This window comes from Prionailurus bengalensis, chromosome C2, assembly GCF_016509475.1.
Source record: "Prionailurus bengalensis isolate Pbe53 chromosome C2, Fcat_Pben_1.1_paternal_pri, whole genome shotgun sequence".
In the NCBI taxonomy this organism is placed as follows: domain Eukaryota; kingdom Metazoa; phylum Chordata; class Mammalia; order Carnivora; family Felidae; genus Prionailurus; species Prionailurus bengalensis.
This window is the reverse complement of record NC_057350.1, coordinates 78,186,939-78,192,938: the sequence shown is the minus strand read 5'-3', so window position 1 is coordinate 78,192,938 and position 6,000 is coordinate 78,186,939.

Genomic DNA, 6,000 nt, shown 5'->3' with positions numbered 1-6,000 from the left:
CCATACGTTTGTGGGTCTAGTTCTGGGGTTTCTATTCTATTCCATTGGTCTATGTGTCTGTTTTGGTGCCAATACCATGCTGTCTTGATGATGACAGCTTTGTAGTAGAGGCTAAAGTCTGGGATTGTGATGCCTCCTGCTTTGGTCTTCTTCTTCAAAATTCCTTTGGCTATTCGGGGCCTTTTGTGGTTCCATATGAATTTTAGGATTGCTTGTTCTAGTTTCAAGAAGAATGCTGGTGCAATTTTGATTGGGATTGCATTGAATGTGTAGATAGCTTTGGGTAGTATTGACATTTTGACAATATTTATTTTTCCAATCCATGAGCAGGGAATGTCTTTCCATTTCTTTAAATCTTCTTCAATTTCCTTCATAAGCTTTCTATAGTTTTCAGCATACAGATCCTTTACATCTTTGGTTAGATTTATCCCTAGGTATTTTATGCTTCTTGGTGCAATTGTGAATGGGATCAGTTTCTTTATTTGTCTTTCTGTTGCTTCATTGTTAGTGTATAAGAATGCAATTGATTTCTGTACATTGATTTTGTATCCTGCAACTTTGCTGAATTCCTGTATCAGTTCTAGCAGACTTTTGGTGGAGTCTATCGGATTTTCCATGTATAATATCATGTCATCTGCAAAAAGCGAAAGCTTGACTTCATCTTTGCCAATTTGGATGCCTTTGATTTCCTTTTGTTGTCTGATTGCTGATGCTAGAACTTCCAGCACTATGTTAAACAGCAGCGGTGAGAGTGGGCATCCTTGTCGTGTTCCTGATCTCAGGGAAAAAGCTCTCAGTTTTTCCCCGTTGAGGATGATGTTAGCTGTGGGCTTTTCATAAATGGCTTTTATGATCTTTAAGTATGTTCCTTCTATCCCGACTTTCTCAAGGGTTTTTATTAAGAAAGGGTGCTGGATTTTGTCGAAGGCCTTTTCTGCATCGATTGACAGGATCATATGGGTCTTCTCTTTTTTTTTGTTAATGTGATGTATCACGTTGATTGATTTGCGAATGTTGAACCAGCCCTGCATCCCAGGAATGAATCCCACTTGATCATGGTGAATAATTCTTTTTATATGCCGTTGAATTCGATTTGCTAGTATCTTATTGAGAATTTTTGCATCCATATTCATCAGGGATATTGGCCTGTGGGGAGAGAAAGAATGAGCAGGGGAAGGGCAGAGAGAGAGGGAGACAGAATCTGAAGCAGGCCCCAGGCTCTGAGCTGTCGGCACAGAGCCTGACTTGGGATTCGAACAGGGGAACCATGAGATCATGACTTGAGATGAAGTCAGAAGCTTAACTGAGTCACCCAGGTACTACAGAAAATGTATTTTTAAACAGACTCTCTTTTAAAGCCTTACACAGTTTAGCTCTGTAATGAAAGAAACATGTATACCTCAAACAGCAAAGCAAAAGCCCTGTGATTCCTCACTCTTTTGCTTTCTCTTATATTTAACAGCTTATCAAAACATTCCCAGTAATGTTTTAACATCTTTTTTTTTTTAACGTTTATTTATGAGACAGAGAGAGACAGAGCATGAACAGGGGAGGATCAGAGAGAGGGAGACACAGAATCTGAAACAGGCTCCAGGCTCCAAGCTGTCAGCACAGAGCCCAACGCGGGGCTCGAACTCACAGACCGCGAGATCATGACCTGAGCCGAAGTCGGCCACTTAAGTGACTGAGCCACCCAGGCGCCCCTGTTTTAACATCTTTAAGAGATTGGTATCCCATCCCTTCATACCAACTCTCCTCATATAGCGTTGATTTTTTTTTTTTTGCCATATCTCAGGTGACAAATATTCCACACAATATCAGGTTAAGTTGCAATCATTCACTGATTATATAAAATATGTCCATAGGCTTTCTTATTTTGTGTCTCTCAATATTCTTCAAGCAAAAATAATAACTAAATCTAGAAGGCAATTAATTAGTGGTAACTAAGACTCATTAAGTTTATAAATTTACCCAAATTTAGATACATAAAAGAGAGAATAATCTGAATTGACACTTCAGTTTTCATATGCAATGGAAAAAAGAAAAACTATTAAATATAAAGACAGACATAATTATATTAATTGCTAGAGAAAAAAAATTCTCTTAGTTTTGCTTGTTGGATCCCATAAACAGATGTTTCCAAAAAAGAAGTCTTTCCCCAACATCCATAATAATAAAAATAAGAAAGCTGTATTTATTGATAATTTCAACCTGCATTCATTGATAGTTTTAGTGCTTCTGAGCAGTACCATTTTTCATTTTATTAATATAAAAATCTGCCATCTTGATTGGTATACATTATTTGCTTCATGAGTTAGGTATAGACTGACATAATTTTAGAAGGAAGGAATAACTTTTCTAAATGCACAAATTTACATTTTTAAGTTTATTTGTTTTGAGAGAGAGAGAGAGAGAGAGCACAGGGGAGGGGCAGAGAGAGGAGAGAGAGAATCCCAAGCAGGCTCCACTTTATTAGTATGGAGCCCAACATGGGGCTCAATCTCATGAACCATGAGATCATGACCTGAGCTGAAAACCAGCTCAGATGTTCTACCAACTGAACCATCCAGGCACCCCCACAAATTTAAATTACATTTTGTTTATCACTAAATGATTCCATTTTGTAAAGGGATGTCACTTTTACTTCATTTTCCTAGAAATACATTTAGTAAAATAACAACACAAATTATACTCTTTTCCAGGATCCAGTATTAAATAGGAAAGGCAAAACAAAACAAAACAAAACAAAAAAAACAGCCTGTATAGAGTTATTTTGCACAAAATCACAAAGCAAAATGAATTTAAAAGCAAATGATCCCTTTGGAATGTATATTTTCTTTTTTTTTCTGTTGGTCTGATTTTTAAAAAATCATTCTCTATCAAAAGTGGGGTCTCATTGCCAGCACATTTTCATTGTCTCATTTTCTCTTATACCACCCTGAAGTATTTCACATTTTGCCTTAGATATAATATTGTGCTGGAGTTTCATTTCATTGTTCACATGAATGCTGTTCAGCTCTATCCCAATTCTATTTCATTTCCGTGAAAGATGTTGAATTTTGAAGTTGTCTTTTATAAAAGTTGTGTTCCTCACACAAATGAAACAAGTCTGGAACTACAAAACCGGAAATGAAAGGGGAACTTGTGGTCAGGTAAAAAAGAAATAGGCTGGAACTGTAGGGTAGGTGCTGTAGACGCTACATGTCACATAAACATCGTGTGCATAAGTTAGCCCGCCTTTGTGGGCAACGCTGACTCAGAAGTCCCATCCTCATAAGTAAGGGTACATTTCAGATTTTCTACACCTGGCCGGTGTCTTATCTGATGCTCAGCTTCACTGTGAGCAATATGAGCTGAGGTAATAGATTCCTCCTTGAAAATTTGAATGTCATGATTATTCCATTCGGCTTGGGTCTGTCAAAAATCTGATGTCAGTAGTAACCCAGCTTCATGATTTCATCTAGCCGTTAAATCAAATCTAACACTGGGCTAGAATCATAGGTAGGCTTTCATGCCCTCTGCTGGATGTTCAAAGAAAAAGCTACACCCTTTAGCAGTAAGAAAATCTTTGTTTTAAAAAAAATGAATGGTCTTTAAAAGAAGACAGAAACACTCTAGTCCTATTAGAATTAAAATCTGAGACAACAGGTTAAAAGAATTTTAAAATGGGCACTGAGGAGGACACTTGTTGGGATGAGCACTGGGTGTTGTATGTAAGCGGTGAATCCTGGGAATCGACCCTCAAAACCAAGAGCACACTGTATACACTGTATGTTAGCCAACTTGACAATAAATTATATTTAAAAAATAAGTAAATAAAATAAATAGAATTTTAAAAATTTATTGGTGAACTAAGATGCAAGTAAAGATTTTCAGAAATGAGATGGCAGAAAAAAACACAGGTTTATCGTTTTAAATTTCTTTTTAAAAGGTTATGATAATCATATAATCCAAATTAGTTTTATTACTTTCAGTTGTGTTCAGTGGACCATAAAGAGCATCTGCTAGAACTTCTAAGTCTCTGTCTGGAGATCAGAGCAAAGTAGTGGAAACTCGAATATCATTAAAAATCATACTAACTTTGGTAGAAAAAATACATCCAGAACCTCGTACAATAATTAACATGTAATAGTTGTTTAGTATGTGGTTTTTTAAAATTAAGTAAAAAACGTAGTCTGGGATCTCTGATGAGGTCTTTGCCAAAAAAGTTTTTATGGAAAGAAACCCTTTTTCTACCAGCCTTACTCGCCTGCCCACACCCTATCCCCATTCTTTCTTCCCTACCCCCCTAAATTAACCAGCCTACCACATGCCAAGCATACGTGTTGGTTAGGCTTGTCCTGACACATAAATTCAAGTCACAAAAATAAATTCCGATCACTTCAACCATATTGTCACTAATGTCTTTGGGAAACTCCAGATGCTCAATCATTAGCCCTGTTTCCAGCTGTGCTTATACTTTTCTAGGTATCAGTGTAGCCACTGCCTGTTCTATACCTGGGATGAATTTTAACATATGAAGCTCATCGGATATGAACAAAAACTTCCTAGCATTACTTATTTGAGATAAACTTAACTGTAACCCATTTTCTCTGATGTTTATTTTTGTAGCCACTTATGAAGTTAGAGGATCATTGTGGAAAAAAACCTGGAATAGGAATTGAAAGATCAAAATGCCTAGTCTGTAATATAGTCTCCCATGCTAATTAGCTACACTTCTTGGGCAAGTCAATTACCCTTCCAGAACCCACATTTTCTAATCTGTTAAATGAAGGCAGTGATATATTTTATATTTATATTTACATATATAGAGAGAATTAAAGTAACACACATATTTAGTTTTAAAAGTCAAATAGTACTGTAGACTCATGATAAAAGCCAGCCCTTCTCCAAGTCCTATTTCTTGAGGCAGTAATTTTCAACTCATTTAGTGTTTTGCTTCAGATACTTATGACCTAATTTCCAAATGATGTACTTTACCATTATTGTTTTCTTTTACTTTTAGATATTATTCACTGACTTCCCACCTTCTGACTACGATTTGGTTTTCTTATTAAATCCTACCACCTTTCCTCAATCACACTTCCCCCTCTGCCTAGCTTGTTGAGATGACTAATGTTCAATGTAAAACTCAATATTAATTATTTACATTATTCATAGCGTAACCATTTCGGGGGCTGAAGGGTTAATCCAACCTCTGTTTTTCATAGATTTATAATTGCCCTGTCTTTTCAGTTCCTTCACTTTCCATTTACCAATCATTAATTTATCACCACATTTTCATTTATATCTTTTCCTTTATCATCCCTCTTATCCTACACCATTTGCTGTCATGTTCTGACTGGAACTGGCTCTTCTATGGGTTGCTTAATACTATCTTCCTGTAGATCATGTTTATGATAATTTCCAGAATTCCCTTCACCTCTCTTACCTCTTATTCTTGGGCCCTTCTACATTGTTACAGCATGAATTTGCTTCATTCTTCTCAGTTTCTTCCCTGGAGACACTTAGCAAAGTGAATAAACTTGAAACCCAAATGAATTATGATCTCTCCATCTATACACATCTGAGACATCTTCCAGGTACTAAAATCTTGTTGTGCATCCTCTTTGTCCTTTTCTTGCCACTCTCTTTGTTCTTGTGAATTAAAAACATTTTTACTTTTTTACTGTAATCTTAGTGGATTTCAGAAGGGAGTGGATATGTTCAATTTCCCATGGATACCCTGAAGTTAGGAATAGCTTGGTCACAAAATTATCATGAGAATAAAATCTGAAAGCAGTGTGTGCATCTTAAACCCTGCATGCCTACCTGGGATTATTAAAGTACATTAACACAAGTTTCTCTGGTCTTCTTTCAACAGTAGATACTAATGAGGTTATTTTAGCAGCACTAAGCCAGCTGTCCCTGGCTCTTACCCACATTCACTGTCATAAAGCCTTGTCCCCATCAAATCTCATCCTGTTATTTTTGGGACTTTCCAGAACTAGGTAACATTGC